Source organism: Eleutherodactylus coqui, chromosome 4 (genome assembly GCF_035609145.1).
Source record: "Eleutherodactylus coqui strain aEleCoq1 chromosome 4, aEleCoq1.hap1, whole genome shotgun sequence".
NCBI lineage: Eukaryota > Metazoa > Chordata > Amphibia > Anura > Eleutherodactylidae > Eleutherodactylus > Eleutherodactylus coqui.
In genome coordinates, this window is record NC_089840.1 from 149142868 (window position 1) to 149163733 (window position 20866).

Genomic DNA, 20866 nt, shown 5'->3' on the forward strand with positions numbered 1-20866 from the left:
GTCAGTGTGACGCAAGACGTTTCTTCAACCCATTCACTGTACTATTTGGGCTACAGCTTAGATCTTGGTATTAAATTAAAGCCCAGAGTCATAGCTTTTAAATGATACCTGGCTAAATTAGGTTAATATTTAGGGAGTAGTATGAAATGTTTTACTTTCAGTTTCTAAGGGTGTGGTGAGAGGGAGCAAGTGGCATTAGGAAGAAGAGTCACAGCCATCGCTCCCTCTGTAGCCGTCCAGTGACCCTATCTTGGGATACAGGAACCTTTGCCACATGTAGAGAAGGGGGTGTATTTTTCGACCAAAGGAGTGAGGGGATGAGGAGTTGCTCATGTAATCTCTCCCTGCTCGCTAACCTAGAGACTATTCAGTTCTGTTGTCAGTGCAATGGAGCGCTACCGGTATATTTTTGTGTTACAAATCAAGGGTTAGGTGCAAGCCGCTCAGAGAATCAGTGACAGGTCACAGAGCAGTTTGTGTAATCACAACTGATTCCATTTATTTGTTAACAAGCAGAAGTATTTATAGTCCTTTTTAGACAAATACATTGAAAGCGAGGCTAGATGTCACCTCACGTATACATATGCATAACTTATTAGTAATTATTATTATTGGTTACTCAAACTTGTGCCGTGACTTCGGTCTCTGGGCAAAACTCTTCTCTAGTCAGACTGCTGTTTCTGTGATCGTAAATTGGTAATCTAAAAGCATTCCTTAGCTTGTACGCTGGCAGTGTTAATCCGTTACCTGAGCTTTAGTTAAGGCTTACATAGTATATAGTATGTGTGTGTATATGTATATATGTGATATATTATATAATGAAATGAAGAACTGTTATCTGTTCAACCATTTGCTAAGCAGACTGATCATACAGCAGAAGTATATTTCTAAACAAGGTCCAGCTTTAATCAGGCCATCTTCCACCCCTGTGTACACACTTGTGTGGGTGAAGGTCAGTAGCAGCTTTTCTTCATGAGGCCTTGTAAATGTCCTTGTAAACCTCTGATTGTTCTGTTCCTGTGCCAAAATATCTGAATACATGTGTGAAGTAAGTTACAGGATGGAGTGGGAAACACGTTGGTGTTCAGCAAGCACTATGGCTTCTCACCCTGTTGAATATGTATGTAGAGATTGACACAGCGACATGTAGGAACTCTGCACATACTGAACTTTGATTTTTTTATACTTGTGATTCTAAAGCTTTGCTCGGGTCAGACTTTTAGCCACAAGCACAAATTTTTATGCAGTTTTTTTGTAGACTGTAAAGCTTTGATACAAAACTATGTGATGACCCCTGTGATTGTAAAGTGCTGGGTGACCTCTTTACAGCAGGCGTCATGTCTCTACTTTCAAAATAATAATACCTGGCTATTGGGGGGAGAATATGATTTATTTTATGATTATCTTTGATTTGTGTTTGTCAAAAGTGTGAAAATGATCCTGATTTTTGCATCCCTTTTGGACAGTATGACCCTGATTTTATCAAGACAGGCCTGTCGTAATCTAGAGTGCACTGGAGGAAGCTTTGCCAAGTTTAACGCATCTTTTGGCAGTCTGTAGTACCAGAAAATGAAATCTACATCAGCTGTGAGCTTGTATAGATGTGCGCCATAGTGTATACCAGTTTCTGGTGGAAATTATAATAAATCTGTCAGTCTGAGGGGCTACATTCCCTCCCATCAAGCCTGGCCCAGATTTTAGAAAATGCATGGAGCGCACTTTTTAAATGTGATATGAACATGCTCTTAGATTGGCATTACTTTCAAGAAAAACCTCTGATGTTTTTATGTTATATCAAACATTCAAAATCCTTTCCGCTCTCATTGACTCCCCACCCATATATAAAGCAGCATCCAAATACTATAGCCCAAAACTGCCAGAATACATCCAAATTTCTCCTTTGTATTTACATGGCCGAGAATCTTGGGTGCAACTCGCATCGCACAACACACGGACACCCCACTTTGCAAGTCCTCGCAGAAAAAAACAACTTACTACACTTTTTCGATCTTGCACTATTGTTGTGATTAAACAGTCAGTCATGTTCATTGACAATAATGGGTTATTACGAGACGCACATTCTTGCAATCACACAGAATTTGTGCGTTATTATCGGTCGTGTAAATACGGGCTAGAGTGCAGCCTCTCCTAATTGGCAATTCCATACGACTGACCCTTCATATGTGTTCCTTTTTCTGTGGGCAACCAGCATTATTTTGCAAGTTTTGTAATGTTCTCTTTTTTTTCTTGCGAAGTCACATTCTCGTGATAAACTGTGTAGTGACAGACATGTCTCATGTTTTGTGCTAACTTCCTTAGCCTCGTTTCAATAGCACAAAAGACCGGCACACTGTTATTAAGCATCCACATGGTTGGTTTTCATAGAAATTACACAAGGAAACAATATACAGCAACTTGAAGATCCGCAAAGGAAGACTGAATATGTGCAAAACATGAGGAATGCCAATAAAAAGAAAAGTAAGGCAAGAGAAGGCAGAATTTAAGATTGGAAACTTAGTTTATTCTGTTTAAAATGTTGCTGGAGTCAGATATGGACAGTTAAATATTTGCAATTTAACTCATTAAGAACCAAGCACCATAAATATACGGCACTTGGTCCTGGGCTTTAATCCCCGTTGATAGTAAAAATGCAGCATGAGATTAAGGCCTTTTTCACACGGGTGACAGCGATATCGCCGCAAGAAAAACGCAGTGATATTCTAACTGTGTTCTGTGCGATATCACTGCATTTTCTCGCAGCGATGTTGCGTGAATTTGTAGCACTCTTTTGCCGTGATTTTCGGGGGGGGAAGGAAGGGGGCACTTGAAATATAGCTCCATTAAAAACGAACAAAAAAAACCAATATATCACCTAACAAGCGCTGTTCACTCCGCCGCACTTCAAAAATCCCACCTCCAGCAAGCGCTGGCTCTGATTGGCTGAGCCATGGCGCTTGAGAACCAATCATAGCCATTCAGTGATTTTTAAACCCTCTCACCAGGAAGCACTGGCTGAAGACTATAGACAAGTGTGCCGGAGCTTTGGAAGGAGAAGTGCGGTGGAGCGGGCGGCGCCTGTTGGGTAATGTATTGTTTTAATTAAGCTACGGGCGCCCATGATGATCTATGAGCGGCCTGGACTCCAGATCATCCACATGGGTGCCTCACACGGATCCCAGAATTCAAACCCACCCATGGACATGAGTCCTTATACTCACTGCTCCAGTCCCCTGCTGGTGCCGCCTCCACCAATGGTCTGTCTTAACTTGGCGGCAGCAGAGACATTTTATGTACACATATAATCGCTGCAGTCAATCATTGGCCTTAGTGTTCTCAAGCCATGTACCGCTCAGGCCAGGGATCAGCTGCAGTGGTCCTGTGTGTATATGGAACTTCACTGATTGTGGTGGGGGATTGGAATTAAAAATGATTGTTTGTTATTAGCCATTCCCTTCCCTTTCTGGAATGTAGAAAACTCCTTTTCGTTTTTTATAAAAAAAAAGATTAATCACTATATAAATAACAAAGTATGTAAGGCTGAAAAAAGACACATATCTAGTCTGTCCCCCCCCCCCCCCCCCACACACACACAACCCACCCCATGTTGATCCAGAGGATGGCAAAAAAAACTCCAATGAGGTAGAAGCCAATTTTCCCCATTTTAAGGAAAGAATTTCCTTCCAGACCCCAATCTGGCAATCAGAATAATCCCTGAATCACCGACCCTTCTGAATAATTAGTGATATAACATGTAATATTGTAATACTCAAGAAAGGCTTCCAGGTCCCTCTTATACTCTTTTATCGAGTTTGCCATCACCACATCCTCAGGAGAGAGTTTCATAGTCTCACTGCTCTTACAGTAAAGAACCCCCTTCTATGCTGTGAAGAAACCTTTCCTCTAGACATAGAGAGTGCCCCTTGTTACTGTCCTGGGTATAAATAGATAATGGGAGAGATCTCTATACTTACCCCTCATGTAACTGTACATAGTTATTAGAGCGCCCCATTGTTACAGTCTTGGGTATAATAGATTATGGGAGAGATCTCTGTACTGACCCCTGATATATTATACATGGTTATTAGAGCGCCCTCTTATTACAGTCCTGGCTATATATAGATGATAGGAGAGATCTCTGTAGTGACCCCTGTAAATGGAGTTCTGTAAATGACATAATACATCTTACACAGATTGTGTGTACATACATAATACGTATAATAGACATAGAAATTACTTACCTCTTTGATATTTCATAAAATTGTTTATGTAAAGTTCACGCAAAACTTCTTGGGCTCTGGCCATAGAGAAAACAGACCTGCACAGTAGCTAATTTACCTATAAAGTTTATACTGCGCATCATTTTCACATGATCTACCAGAGCCTAAGACGTTTTGTGTGAACTATACCTATCTGCTTTGTGGTGTGCTATGTTCATGTGCAAGTTTTTACAAGTTTTCATACCGGCAGCAACGCATTGCGCGCGTACCGTTCGCTTATTCTGCATTATGGACTATGGCAACAAAGTTTTTGATAGCTTTCCCATCTTCACTCCTCGTGGAAAGGAGTTTTAGCGCGGTCGCCAATCTTCTTACGAAAACAAAAGAAATTGATTGCAAATCACTGGGCCTGGGGATTTGAGACTCTACCTCACTAATTTGAACAATTCTATCTGAGGATCAGGCTCATCGCTCCCATTAACAGCATTATTTGTGTTTCAATTTTATGTAAGAATTTTACTAGGTTCTGATTTTGTTTTGTTGCAAATCCAAATGTATACTTGCATTTGTGTCTTTTCAATAAATATCTGAATAAAAATTGTACGTTTTTCTTTTTTTTTTTTACAATTGTCCACTATACAAAAAAATCCTATCTAAGAGCTCGGTGAGACGAGTGTGTGTGTTTTGCACATGCATAATGCACATTTCTAAAAGAACCAATGGGTTCCTATAGAAGCGTTTGGGAGCAGGAGTTAATGGAAACTCCTGCACAGAAAATAGCTTCCCCGCTGCTTACAGCAGGGCATTTAAAAGGTGCTTCTAGCCAGAAGCACCTTTTAAGTGTCCCACTGTTAACCCCTTAGTCCCCGTGGGAATGAGGGGACTCCCGGAGGGTTCCATTAATCCCCGTGGGGAGTCCCCTCATCACTATACACTATGATAGCAATGTCACGGTGTTCAGTGATGAGGGGGCTGCAGCAGGGACGAAAGAATCTCCTGCCACAGCTGTGACAGAGGAACGCAATGCTATCCCATTGCTTTCAATGGGGCCGGCGCTGCTGCCACCCCATTGAAAGCAATGGGTTGAAGGCAACCCCTGCAGGGATTTTCAGGGAAGCGATGGAAATATAAGCCCTTCCCTGAAAATAACCCCTAGCTGCTGCTGCTGCTGCTGCTGCAAAAAAGATACATCACCTCTACGGAACTGTCCAGCTCCGGCGCTTCATCTTCCCGGCTTCCCTGCACTGTTCTAAAGCATTTTCTTCTGGCCAGGGATTTAAAAATTCCTGCCTCTTGAAAGCGCTGTCTCTGCTTGGTTGAGCGCTGTGACCAATAAGAGGCAGCGCTCAACTGTCATTCAATGAATGGCTGAGCGTCATTAACTAAGGAACACCCAAAAATCGGCAAGTGGTCTATGGGGCAAAAAGTTTGGGAACCTCTGGTATAAATAGATGATGGGAAAGATCTTTGTATTGTTCCCTGGTATATCTATACATAATTATTAGAGCGCCCCCTAGTTACAGTCACAGTCCTTAGTATAAATAGGTGATGGGAGAGATCTATGTACTGACCCCTGATATATCTATACATAGTAATTAGAGTGCCCCCTTGTAACAGTGCTGGGTATAAATAGATGATGGGAGAGATCTCTGTATTGTCCCCTGATATATCTATACATAGCTATTAGAGCGCCCCCTTGTTACAGTCCTGGGTATAGTAGATGATGGGAGAGTTCTATGTAGCTCTATTTATTTATAAAAGTACAAAACATAAAGCAAGTTTTAACAATCTCACAACATAATCTCTTTTTGGAATTAACAAAAAAAACAACACATAATGTATTTAATCGGCCCAAAGGTAAATGATCAAACAAAACCAAAAAGATGAACAAGTAAACCCAAACAGTATGATCATAATAAACATAACAAAATTGAAGTAATTTTTTTAAAATTTTAAATAACGCAGCTTCCGTCTTCACTCTGGTATGATCTTGGCTTTGTTCTTCCTCTGTGCTCGTATGTCTTGGATCCTTATTCAGGAACTTTCATACGTTATGCCTGTTCTAACAAGAACCCTCCTCTCCTTACTCCACCCATACCTACTCTTTTTGAAAAAGGGGAAAAGGACAATTAATGGCAATTAATGGAACTTAGTGGCAATGCAGGAGAAACCCCCACCATACCTCCACATCCTTTCTTCACATACACATACATATCTACAGAAACATCCTATAAACCACAATTTCACTTTTCCTACTTTAGTTATGAATATATATACACATATACATATATTTCACCCAATGTGTGGCGTGGGCCTTACTAACCCACCTGCATGACTCACTTTCCTCAAACCACCTTACACAACAAAAAAAACATAATCCGCCCCATTTTATGACACAGTATACATATTCCCCCCCACCCCCCAAAAATTTTTTCCCCCTTTTTTTAAATATACTGTAACACACGTGATATAAAAAAAATCACAAAGTAATGAAATACCGAATAATATTAAATACAATGTACCATAATACCCAATCAAATCACATAAAAGAGAAACCATAACCACCACCCCTTTTAGCTTATCACTCAGGTCCAAGTTTGGTGTTTGTAAGCCCTATTTATTGTACCTACTTGAAAACAAAACAAAAAGCTAAGATGTGTCACACAACTCCGTCACCATGGATGGAGTCATCAGACTAGGGCACCTTGAAAAAGAGACCTCTCCATAACCTAGAGGCCCTAGGAGTCCCCAGCCTTTTATACTCCAGGGAACGCACCTTCACAAGGTCACCAATGATGTCCCTACATACTACTTCCATGGGAAGGATTTTCTGTTGCATCAACACTAAACACCAGGCCAACTAGATATGAAGTACACTTATCCTGACCACCTAGATACAGTATCTGAAGGCCCCATGCGCCCAGTCACGATAGGAGAGGACAGCCAGCTGGGGCCAGCCGATGAAAACCCCTACCCTTCTATAAACCTCTTTATTGAAGGGACAACAAAGCAAGAAATGTTCCATGGTCTCCACCGTGGAGCTACACTCTTCTCGGGGGCAATTTCTTTCCTCTGAGTTCCTGTACTTCAGATTATCCCTCACATACAGCTTACTGTGGAAACACCAAGCCAAATCCCAAAATTTCAACGGGACTTGCTGAATTAATTAACACTAGCCCACTCTCCAGGTCCTGGCTTGGGCAGTCCCTAAGAGCCAATGTTTTCTGGAAGTGAGAGGCCAGAACCCTTTGATTAAGGAATCTCCTTGACAGCGTCCTGATCTCCACAACTCCCCAACACCATCCACGAATAACCTTCAGAACTGGTACAACATAAGCCAGGAGATATTCGTGAGTTGTACGAAAGTCTTTCACTCATCCCCCTGTCTCCCTTTCCTGGCAGAAGGGCTGAAACCATGCCTTGGAGGAGACTACCATAAAGGGAGCCCTTTCTGAATGCCAAAAGTTTCCTAGGTTAGTCATAAGAAAGGTAAGGTACACCACGAGATTAACCATACCTAACCCCCCTAGTCTCCTTATGTGGTATGTAACTTCATGTTTGACTAGGTTCAGCCTATATCTCTATAACAATTGCAAAAACAGGCTGTAGACCCGTGTCCAAAAAGGCTCTGGCAGAACACAAACACTGCCCAGATAAATTAACAAAGGGAGCCAGGAAGGTTTTAATAAGACTCACCCACGACCCACGGCCCACGATCCAACCTCTTTAGAAAGGAGTCTATCCCGAACACATATAGCAACAGGCTCAAAGGACAACCCTGATGGACACCAGAATCCACTCCAAAGGGGCGCCTGATCTAATTGTTTACTAGTGGGAAACTCTCAGCTCCTTTATATAAAGTCTTTAGCCAATTCACAACCCCCCCATCCTCCCCCCAGGATGGAAGAGGCCGAGCGGATGCCTTGTGAATGCCCCAGGCCCAATGTACCCAGACCTTTGTGTTAATGGATGGGAAGGATGGAGAGAAAATGAGGAGCCACCATGCAGCGTACCCACTTTCCAAATGTGAGTGATGACCGGAAGAGAGCTGGAGAGAGAAGGAGAATGGCCAGAAAGAGAACCCAACAGATAACTAGACTGTGGACTCATCTGTAAACCTGTGAATGCTCCCTGTCACACCACTTTGTGTCTTGTACTACTTCCCTGCTGGTGTGTATTGCTGAACTGTATAAAGTTACTTCCAGTAAATTAGCTTCAGCTACCGTTCCCAGTTTGGCTGTGAAAGTTAAATCCCAGTGTTTGGACTCTCTATTGTTAACAACTAGATTCACCACAGAGGTCGAAACGGTGACATTACGAATGACAAAAGGACTAAGGTAAACCACTAGTGGGTTAACCTATTTAATAGCCTGCCCTCGAGCCCCTTGGACGTGTCCCTGGTTACCCTCCGAGTGGGAGACTGTAGAGCCAACGTGACAAGGCCTATAACTCTACCCCGCTTTATCTTAGGCTGCGGCCCGCTCCTCAGACGCTGCACAAGACCAGAAACCACCCTATTTCTACCTCGATCATGCATCTGCATTCTACCGCTGCAGTTTTTAAAACTACCGCCACCCTACAAAAATAAAATATCAACTGCAATATGGCTGAAAAAAAATCAAAAAACGTAAATCTTGCCCCCTCTGACTTTATGCTGGCAACATTAAAGGGGTTGTCCCGCGGCGAAATGAAAAAAAATTTTTTTCTACCTACCCCCACATTGTGCCCCGTTAAAAACAATCCCTTTGTTATTTAAAAAAAATAAAAATCGCTTACCTGCATCCCAGTTCGGGCAGTTTCTTCTTTTAAAGATGGCCGCCGGTCCTTTCCCAATGATGCACCGCGGTTTTCTCCCATGTTGCACCACGGGTCTTCTCCCATGGTGCATCGTGGATGTCTTGCGTTCCACTGCCGATTACAGCCACCTAATTGGCTGATCGGCACCATGTGATGGAGGCGGAGCTACGATGACGCAGAGAAGACCAGCTCTCCGGCGCGAGCAGAGCAGAAGACCGGACAGCGCAAGCGCATCTAAAGAAGCCAGAAGATGCAGAACTTAGTTGGAGCCATGGTATCGGGGACGCCAGCAACGGAGTGGGTAAGTGTATAACTTCTGTATGGCTCATATTTAATGCACGATGTATATTACAAAGTGCATTAATATGGCTATACAGAAGTGTATAACCCCACTTGATTTCACGGGACAACCCCTTTAATGGTTGCCAATGTCAACAAGGAAAGTGCCGCCATCATGAATGATTCAGCTGAATAACTCTCACTTTCCCACCACCTTCCTCCCCAGAGTGCCTGCCAACCCTACTACCATGTTTCAGGCTCTCTGAGGTGTCCATTTTACTCTGTGATTCCTTGTCTCTGTCCAGTGGAGCCAAGCACACCTCCCCCCCAAGGTGCTCCGATCCCCCTGAAAAGGGAGCAACATCCCCATTCAGCCCTCCTCCTTTCTTGAGCTCCCCTTCCTCCTCCTCTAATGAAGAAGATTTGGGATCACTTCCCAGAAGTTGAAAGCGGTTTGAAAGACTGGTCGGTCCTTCCTTTAGTACCTGGCCAGGGGGAAAAGGACTTTTCTCCCCTCGTTTTTTCCATTCTTTTTTCCTATAAGCCACCTCACCCATACTATTTTCTGGGCAGGAATCCAAAAAGGTAACTCTCTCCTCGCCTTCCTCTCTCCAGTCTCCTAAACTCCTCCTCCAACTCATTGCCCGTTGGGTCCTCAGAAGCAGGCTGTTCACCTGAGGCAAGTTATCTTGCTAGACTCCCCCTCTTCTCTCGCCAATCTCTGGACTTCCTAATGCCTCAATTTACTGATGGGTTTATTTTTTTTGCTGCTCTCCATCACTGGACTTCCAGTACCTATTCCCCCACTGGTACTCTCACCGGCCGAGACCTCCCTATCCAGAGGAACCTCTACTGGGTTGGGCACGGCGTTAGCCTGGGCACGTGGACAGCAGCTGTAGGGGTGTCCCAAGTCACCACACAGATGACAGAGAACGTCCACACAGGATGCAGCTGTATGACCAACTTCCCCACACAAAGCACACACCTGGTTGGTGCATGCTGCACTAAAATATGTGGGGTCACCGCACCTGTGGCAAACATTCGCCTGCTCCTGGTAGATGGACAGGATCCTGTGCCTCCCCAAAAACACAGAGGTGGGAATATGAGTGACAGAATTCGCAGACCTCCTCAGCTCAACCAAGAGGGTCCAGGTCCCAAACCAGATACCATACTCGTCTGTGTTTTTTTGGGGGTGCCATGGACGTCTCCATACCAACTTAACCAGGTCATGATATCTAAATAAGACAGCGATTCGTTAAAGGTCAAAACGGTCACTGCCTTAAAGGGGTTGTCCCGCGCCGAACGGGGGGCTATTGAAAAAAAAAAAAAACGTTTCGGCGCGGGACAACCCCTTTAAGGCAGTGACCGTTTTGACCTATAACGACAAACCCGATGCAGGGGTTTAAAAAAAAACAAACGGATAGTACTTACCCGAATCCCCGCGCTCCGGTGACTTCTTACTTACCTTGCGAAGATGGCCGCCGGGATCTTCACCCTCGGTGGACCGCAGGTCTTCTGTGCGGTCCATTGCCGATTCCAGCCTCCTGATTGGCTGGAATCAGCACACGTGACGGGGCGGAGCTACGAGGAGCAGCTCTCTGGCACGAGCGGCCCCATTCAGAAGGGAGAAGACCGGACTGCGCAAGCGCGTCTAATTGGGCGATTAGACGCTGAAAATTAGACGGCACCATGGAAACGAGGACGCTAGCAACGGAACAGGTAAGTGAATAACTTCTGTATGGCTCATAATTAATGCACAATGTACATTACGAAGTGCATTAATATGGCCATACAGAAGTGTATACCCCAACTTTGTTTCGCGGGACAACCCCTTTAATGTCATTCTGACGAGATATCAGGGTGACCCAAAAATCTGTAGGCAAGAAAGGTGTATGCGAGAGTAAGCATGTCTCCAATAATAATGATGTGTGTATGGTGGATGCATCTGGGGACAATGTGGTAGTGAATGCGCCTGTGAATGAAGGGGATCATGTGGGTAAGGAGGGAGTATGTGAGGGGAATAACGAGGAGGAATGTTTGGGGAATAAGGATGTACATTTTAATAGCAGGGAGTCTGGGAAAAATACTAGTAGGAAACAAACACTCAGTGAAGGGTCCTCCCGTCTGCAAGGTGCTGGCAGGTGCTTAATCTCTTCCTTCAGCTTTTTTACTTCAACTGCATATTTTAGGCGTTTCCAGTTAGAGAGTTTGTCTGCTGCGGCCCTGGCAGACTGCAACTTAGACCCTAGCAGTCTTAGCAGTTTTCAAAATCTTTAGTGTACTCATGTATATGCATGCTGCATGCCTGTGTGGACTCACTGGGGGGTCCGCTCACCCCATCCCAACTGGCACTGGGGTAAGGGTTTGCTGGAATCCTTGCTGTTGTCTTTACCATTTGCTGCAGGATTTGTGGGTTTTGCCTGAAAACGCAGCCTCTCCGATCTCCTTGGACCATAATTGCTCTCCGGTGCCGGTTGCGACACTCTATCCCTCGCAGGCCCTGCCCGAGGAACAGTGGTTGCACCACTAGGAAACATAGTGTGTGTACCTCCCTCTCCCTAGGGAGAGGAGAAAACCCAGGCACAACTGTCTCTCTCCACAGAGACTCTGAACACTGTTGCAGCGCCACCTGGGTATAATAGATGATGGGAGAGATCTCTGTATTGTCACCTTATATATTTATACAAAGTTATTAGAGCGCCTCCTTGTTCCAGTCCTGGGTATAATAGATGTTGGGAGAGATCTCTATATTTACCCTTAAAATATTACACATAGTTATTAGGTTACCCCTCAGCTGTGTTTTTTCTAAACTAAATAACCCCAATTTGGATTAGCTCTCTGGGTATTGCAGTCCATTCATTCCATTAATTACTTTAGTTGCCGCTTTAAACACACTCAAGTTCTGATATGTCCTTCTTGAGTACCGGTGCCCAAAACTGTCCACAGTATTCCATGTGTGGTCTGACCAGTGAATTGTAAAGAGGAAGAACACTGTTCTCGTCATGCGCCCCTAGACCTCTTTTCGGTTTTGTTTTAGTCATCACCATTTCCAAGATATCTGTTTGCTGTAAGTGAATGATTAGTCTTGAGTGGTACAGTTGTATCTACTTCTCAGCTACCTGCAGGACTACCTATATAGAGATTTGCTGCCTCTAAGTGTTCTTATTCACTGATAGTAAATATCTTGAAAATGCAGAGCAAAAGTATAAAGTATATTGCATGTGTGATTCCAGCTTTAAAGGTAATAATAAAAATTGGCCTCACTGCAGCCCCCCAAGACTGATCTCAGTAGAAGAGCTGAAGAGCTGGCTGTCTACTTCAAAAAGAAAATCGATGACATCCGTCAGGAAATAACTTCCCAATCTCAGACTATCCCTGACCATAGTTTCGTCAGTACTGCATCTAGCTCCTGCTCACTGTCTGTACTCAGACCAATGACAGAGGAAGAAGTCTCCAGATTGCTTTCCTCTGCTCACCCCACCACCTGCACTAGTGACCCTCTCCCCTCACACTTCCTCCGGTCCCTCTTCCCAGTGGTTATCTCCCACCTCACCACTATATTCAACCTCTCTCTGACCTCTGGCAATTTTCCTCTTCTTTCAAACATGCCATCATATTCCCACTGCTAAAGAAACCCACTCTTGAGTCAACTGATGCTGCCAACTACCGACCTATCTCAAATCTCCTCTTCATCTTCAAACTATTAGAACACTTGTTTTACTCCCGTCTTATAAGCTATCTATCATAAAACTCTCTTCTCGACCCCCTATAGTCTGGCTTCCACCCCCTACACTCAACAGAAACTGACCTTACAAAAGTGTCAAATGACCTCCTGACAGCCAAATCGAGGCGCGATTACTCCCTACTAATCCTGAAACGCCCCAGAGGAATGATCATTGGACACTTGACTACTGTGTAGAGCTGGGAGGGTTAAGTGTTAGCTTCCCTGAGGAATAGCATGTAGCCAAGCCCAGAGCAGGATTGTAGGCCACCTTCGACACCCCTAAGATAGGGAATGCCAATAAACGGGTTGATGGGAGTAGTAGTAGTTATCACTCATGACAGCACTGTTCCCACACACTGGCATACTACGCGGCGGAGAAAATAACACAGACTTGTGTATAGTACCTCAGGTCCCCAGGAATGGTTAGGGCCTGATATAACTTTACTTGAAAAAAATAACTTTCACAAACAATTATTCAAGACAATGCAGGTACAATTCTCTTAAGTGCAAGTAGACTAGAGCTCCGGGGTCAGGGAGGATACACAGGATGAAACCGGTCCTACAGTCCCCGTTATCTGTACGGCACCACTCCTGGACTGGGAGCACTCCAGAGGAGGAAGGGGGGGTAGGTGTCACTCCACAGATACTCCAGCAGACAATTATTTACATGAAGGCTTAATCAATAACATCCTGCAAGGCGGGCGCGTGGGTGTGTCTCAGTAGCGTACCTCTGTGATCCTGACTCTGGACTTCCGCACAGGAAAAGCCTGTAGTGTGAATTGGTACCTGTACGGTGGGTTCCTCTATACAGAATTATTGGGAATTGCTCTCTCTCTAGGATCTTGGGACTCACTCCACTCACATCCAGACTCCAATCGCTACAGAATATCTCTCCTCTTCCTCCATCTTCACCTAGATGGAAGCTGAAGGTGCTTCCATGTGGCTCTGTGTTAGCACCCTCTCAGGTAGCAGACAAGATGGAACTCCTTCGCGCTCTCAAGCACTTCTATTTATATCTTCTCTCATACCACATAACAAGACAAACTGATACATCTACATGCAGGCAATGATTTTATTACTGTAAGGCCTCCTTCCCACGAACGGATTTACGCCGCGTAAATTAGCGGCAAAAATCCGCTGCGTGGCCCCCTGCTATTAGGTTCTATTGAACCTAATAGCACAATGCTCACGATGCGTAATTCCACCGCGGAATTACGCACCGCGATTTCTCCCGTCCTCACCCGCAGCATGCTCTATTTGCTGCGGGTGAGGACGGGCTGTACGCGCTGACGGCTTCCATTGCAGTCAATGGAAGCCGTCCGTTCACGCTATCTCCCGCTGTAACCAGCGGGAGATAGCGTGAAAAAACGCTTCCCCACCTACCGCCGCAGCGTCATTTGACGCGACCGGCGCGTCACGTGACACTGCCGGCCGCGTCACGTGACGCGGTGGGCGTGTCACACGACGCGACGGCGGTGGGCGGGGAAGCGTTTTCACGCTATCTCCCGCAGGTAAGTATAGGGGCTCTGGGGGGCACCGTGACGGGCTTCACTGCGTAATATTACGCGGCGGAGCCCGTCACGCTCGTGGGAAGGAGGCCTTAACCTCTCAAGCACCAGAGCTGTGCAACACACAAACTGGATATGACAAGACAGGATTTGCACAGTGCATCCACATAGGACAAACATGTATGACATTTATGGATGGGACAAGGATGGTATTCTGGGCCACTACAATCCTCCTCGACCTCTCCAAAGCATTTGACACAAACTCCTCCTCAGTATGCTTCACTCCATCGGCCTAAAGGACACTGCTCTCTCCTGGTTCTCCTCCTACCTATCTGACAACTCATTCAGTGTCTCTTTTGCTGGCTCCACTTCCCTCCTCTTTCCCTTGCTGTTGGGGTCCCCCAGGGCTAGGTCCTCAGCCCCCTCCTTTTCTCCATCTATACAGCCCCTATTGGGCAAACCATCATGAGATTTGGCCTCCAATACCACCTCTACGCTGACGACACCCAGTTATACACCTCTTCCCGTGACATCACAGCACCGTTCCTTTACAGTGCCACCGACTATCTGTCCGCTGTCTCTAAAACCATGTCCTCTCTCAACCTAAAACTGAACCTCTCAAAAACTGACCTACTGGTGTTTCCATCCTCTGCTAACCGACCTCATCCTAACATCTCCATCTCAGTGTGTGGCACCACCATAACTTCCAGACAGCACGCCCGCTGCCTTGGGGTTACATTCGACTCTGATCTCTCCTTTACCCTGCAACACCCCAGAGGGGTGACCCTGGGCACCTGGCTAACGTGAAGAGCTGGGAGGAATAAGTGCTGTCTTATCACGGTGGCACTTACCAGGTTCTGGTCCCTCAGGGATGACACATAGCCAAGGCCAGAGCAGGATCGCAAGCCGGCTTCGACACTTCTTTGGCAGGGAGTGCCAATAAATTGGATGAGGAGATTAGTAGTACTTATCACTCGTGATGCCACTATTTCCACACACTTTTATTCTATACGGCGGAGTAATAAACATGGAGACTTGTGTGTAGTACCTCGTGTCCCTAGGAACGATTAGGGCCCAGTATAACTTATACCTGATTAATAACTGGTACAACAGGTAATGCAGGTACAATTCACCTAAAACAGTGACAGGCTATAGCTCAGAGGTATGGAGAATACACAAGATGAATACATCCCTACAGTCCACGTTATCTTCATGTCACCAGTCCTGGATTGGGAGCACTCCAGAGGAGGAAGGGGGGTAGGGGTCACTCCGCAGACACTCTGGAAAACAATTACTAAAGGAAGGCTTAGCCAATATACACCCCACACGGCAGATGCATGGATGTCTCAATAAAGTACCTCTGTGCAGTGATCCTAATGAAGGACGGCCGCACAGGAAAAGTCTGATGTGTGAACGGGTACCTGTGTTAGAAAATGGGGTAGTGCGCTCTCTCTCTGATGCAGGGACTCACTCTTCTCCCATCCACACTCTAAACACTACGGGATGTCGCTCTTCTTCCTCCATCTTCAGCTACATGAAAGCTGAAGATGCTTCCATGCGGCTCTTTGTTTGCACTCTGTAGCAGGCAAGATGGAAGACCTCTTCCTGATCTCAAACACTCATATTTATAACCTCACTTGTACCACATGATAGGACAAACTGATACATTTACAGGCATGCAATGATTTTATTACTGTTAACCTCTCAAGCGCCGCAACTGTGCAACACACACACTGGATATGACATCACAACTTTGCACAGTGCATCAACATAGGACAAAACATGTATGACCTTTACGGAGAGGACCAGAATGGTGTTCTGGGCCACTACAGTTTCCCCCTTACTTAAGAATGAAGCCATTCCTGGTGCCTCTAAAACAGAGTGTATAAATCCGGAAACGTGCCATCTTGAGTGTCTGACTTTCATTGCCTTTAAGGACACACTGCTCAGTCACGGAGTGTGCATGGCGAAACCTGTAAACACAACTCCTACCTCTGGTCACCTATATATAAGAATGTACCCACCCCCAGTGCACTTTGACTAAAGGAAGTGTCATTTCTATGTGTGGCTTCTATTTATGACAGGGTGTAAAGGAATTGACTTGCAAGTACATTAGGGAAAAATCTAACAGGGTGGACAGAATCCAAAACCACAGGTATTGGTATGGAGCCTCTTACATAACACTTAGCTCCAAAGACTAGTGATGTAAGATCAGTGAAATGAACGTGTACGGTAACGTGAGGAGAAACACACTGTTACCGTACACACAAATATGAAAAGGCGACTGGTAGGAAAAAGAAGAACAAAAATATCATCGAAGCAATTAGTAGCTTACTACTGATGTTCGAGATTTGAATGAGGTGAATGAAATGCCCCGCCCACTGCGACAGACTGAACGGGCTGCGTAAACACTTAAGACTGGACTAAAGGCCCATTTACACTGGACGATTATCGCTAAAAACTTGCTAATCGGCGATCAATTTAGCGATAATTGGTGCGTGTAAATGGATGTGGGGCATCCGCATTTTGGGCACTTTTAGCTGATTGTTAAGCTCACCTAAAAATCATCACTCACTTTTATCTTAGTTCTCCATGGGGGAGTGCTGATAGCATTGTTTCCCCATGGAGAACAAAGGATCTGAGCACAGATCCGCCCCCTAGATTCTGCAGCAAATACTGCCCATAGACATGCTATGGAAAATCGCTTTTCCATGTCCACGAGCGGAAATCAATTGCGATTTTCCACTCACGGAGGGAAAATCACAGCATGTCCTATTCCAAGGGCCCTTGCTGTCACACAGTAATAAAGAAGGTAATGATAACTAAACTGTCCCCCCCAGCACGCATAAAAGTATAGCCTCTGGCTAAGGGCTCATTCACACGAGCATGAAGATTTTTGGCCGGCTGTGTCACGGCCACAGCGCAGCCAAAAGTTGCGTGAACGAGAGTTAGACCTCCTGCTTCAACACCCATTCAGACTGGAATACCGTTGGGTGGGAGTAGATAGTTTAGCTCTCCTAAACTGCCTCCCCCTCTCCGACCCCTTACCTACTGTCAGCAAGGGGAGGGGGCAGGACAGGGCGGGAGCTAGTCTACTAAACTCCCTACCTCTCTTTGCCTCTTGGCGGCACCCCTTCCCGCCCAATGGGAGTGGGCGGGAAGGGGTGAGAGCTTAGCACACTAGCTGCCACCCCATCCTGCCCCCTCCCATTGGAGAAAGCCAGCAAAGGGGCGGAGAGGAGGAGGGAAGGGGGTTGGAGTTTAGCAGACACGCTGCTAAATTCCATCCCACCTCCCTTTTTCCCGGCAGCTCCCATTGGGCTCCCATAGGAGTCTATGGGACGGCCAGTGTATTCCAGCTATGAAAAAACTCTAACTATATTCCAGAACTATCTTTCCTAGCCGGCATAAAAACTGTAAAAGTGTATGCGCTATCTTTGCCGGCTGACCGTTTTTACGCATTGGGAATATGCCCATTGGTTTCCAATGCATCAGATGGGGAGCGTATATCGGCTGTTCCTGAAAACATGGCCAATATACACTTGTGTGAAAGAGCCTTAATGCTGTACTGATATATCATGGGATATATTAGAGAGTGAAAGTAAAGAATCTTACTCTCGAGATGGTGGCTGATAAGTTTCAGACAGGCGACTGCGGTGCATGGGAGGAACTGGAACACACATAGGAGACCTCCAGAGTGTGACAGGCAATCAGGTGAATGGGACAGGGATGGAAAATGTGTTTTCACCACCGGAGTGGTCCTTGTAGAAGTGATGCAATTAGCATTACACATCAGGGCATATTATTCATCTGTTGCTTGCTCATTTTTAATTCCAATAGTTTTTTATTGTGGAACTTAACAGATACAATATAACATACAGGTCTACATGTTTATTTGTACATACACATCCTGGTTTATATTATAGACATTTTTAACAACTTTTCCACATACATTTTTCCTTATATTAACCTCGGGGGGGGGGGGGTTAGTTGGGGGGGGTAAGTAGATAGGGAAGGTGGGGAAACACTGGGGAAATGGAGGTGCTTGAGTCCGCTTGTTGTCTACTTCACGTTTATCTATCGTTTTTCCATGTCTTATTGTTCGGATTCCCATCAAACTAAGTAAGGAGATGGGTCCCTTTTCCTACTCTCTGTCCAAGGTTGCCAGATTGCTTTGTATTTGGTCATGTTATTTTGTTTCATTGCAAACAGTTTTTCTAGTGTATTGTGTTCCTCTAATAATTTTGTGAGGTTCTGGGCTGAGGGTGTTGTTGTGGATTTCCAGTTTTTCACTATCAAGAATTTTACACAGAGCAGCATGTGTGTTATGAATTTCCTGCACTGGGGCGGAAACTTCTCCACCCCCAGCAGCAATATCGCTGTTTGGGGTTCTATTTTAATTCTGATCCCCCAGATTTTATGGACGATTGTGGGAATTTCATTCCACAGTGGTCTTAGGCAGGGACAGTCCCACAGTATATGTCTTAGGGATCCCCTTTCCTCACATCCTCTCCAGCAATTTTCCGGGGAACCTGGGAACATCTGAGCAAGTTTTAAGGGGGAGTAGTACCACCTTGTTATTGTTTTCTGATGGACTTCAAGTAACTTGGCGCTCAAGGTACATTTAAATGCCCAATTGCAAGTTTTTTCCCAGTATTCTAGTTCATATGAAACTTTTAGGTCTCTTTCCCAGTTAAGTATATGTATTTTTTTCTGTTTGTTTGGGTCTCCTTTAGCTTCTCCATTATGCAGCTCATACCATTGTTTTAATTTATTGTGTGGTAGGTTTTGAGCGTAGAGTAAGTTGTAAAGGTTGATGGGTAGGGTAAGTGGACGACCTTTATTGCCCGTTATGTAGCTTTTTATCTTCATGTATTGAAATGCATCTGCTTGAGTGAGTATTGTTTTTTCGCATAATTTGTCGAAGGCCAGAATTTTACCGTCTTCTTGGATATCTGAAATTAGTTTTATTCCTTTTTGCTTCCATTTTGTTAGCGCTATGTTAGGAATCAGTGCTTCCAATGCTTCAATTGGTATTGGTACTTGTCTCCTCGGAACATGTAGCGTTGTGATTTTGAGAGTAGCCAACCATGTTTCTATTGAGGATTTGATAGAAGGGCATTCCGGGGTTTTGATTTTAGGATCTATGGCCGCCGCCAATAGTAGTGTGCGGAGGTTTTTCCCTCTCCCCAGCTGTTTCTCTATTTCTGGCCAGCTTGCGCTCCCTGGGGAGCACCATGCTCTCAGTTGTTGCGTAATTGTGGCTCTGTGGTATGCTGCGAGGTTAGGGACGCCCATCCCTCCTCTTCCCCTGGATGTATATAGTATGGATGCTGCCATTCTTGGTCTCTTCTTACTCCAAATAAAAGATAGCATTTGGTTTTGCAAGGTTTTAAGGAGTCCTTGTGGGATGGGCATTATCATTGTTCTGAAGATATATAAGATTTTTGGTAAGACCATCATCTTATATAGTACTATTCTACCCAACCACGAGGGTTCCGCTTTTCCATAGTTGTCTAGTTCTTTTTGGAGAGAGAGGATCAGTGGGGCAAGGTTTATTGTTGGTATCTTGCTTAGGGGGGTTGTTGCTTGCTCATTTTTGACATATTGCTGCAACTGTATTTTAGTTCCCCATTTCTACAGATATATACATATCCTAATAGAGAATCCACTGGTAACAGATCAAGCAAGGGTTGAGGTAACTGTGACTGATACTGTCTCCTAATTTTTTCTTATTGCTGTAGTTATTTTCTCAATTTCTCTCATATATACAAAGTATGCCGCTCCCGCTATGCAAAGGATCCATATAGTGTACTTCAGAAATAAGGAAATATTTAGTAACTTAAAAGGGGTCTCTGATGAAACTAGGATTTCTCTGCTATTACACCTGGGGCTGCCATATTGTGGTGAACTACCAAAACATATATTCGCTAGAAGGCTAGCCACCTATTTGATACTGAGTATAGTGAGATATAAAGCACTGTGGAATAAGTTGACGCTATACAAATATTATATCAGTATTCCATTCAGCCTCAGATCATCTCTTGGGTTCTTTTCAATGGTTGCTAGTCTTTCATCTGAGGAACACCTTTTGTGTGACCTATTTAAGGTCCCAGCCACTGTAATTTTATTATTGATGGATAGCCACCATCCATGTCTATCACGCTCTGTATGTAGGGGAGGAAAAAAACAAACGCCTAATGTCAGTTTGGAAAAAAACAACTAGAGCTCATATATTTAGTAGGTCATAAAAATCTTTTAAATGTCATTTCTCCTGCTGAGGAAGTTGTTATTTTTGGGTCTGTGGCCATAAAGATACCAAACTAAATAGCTTTTTCAGT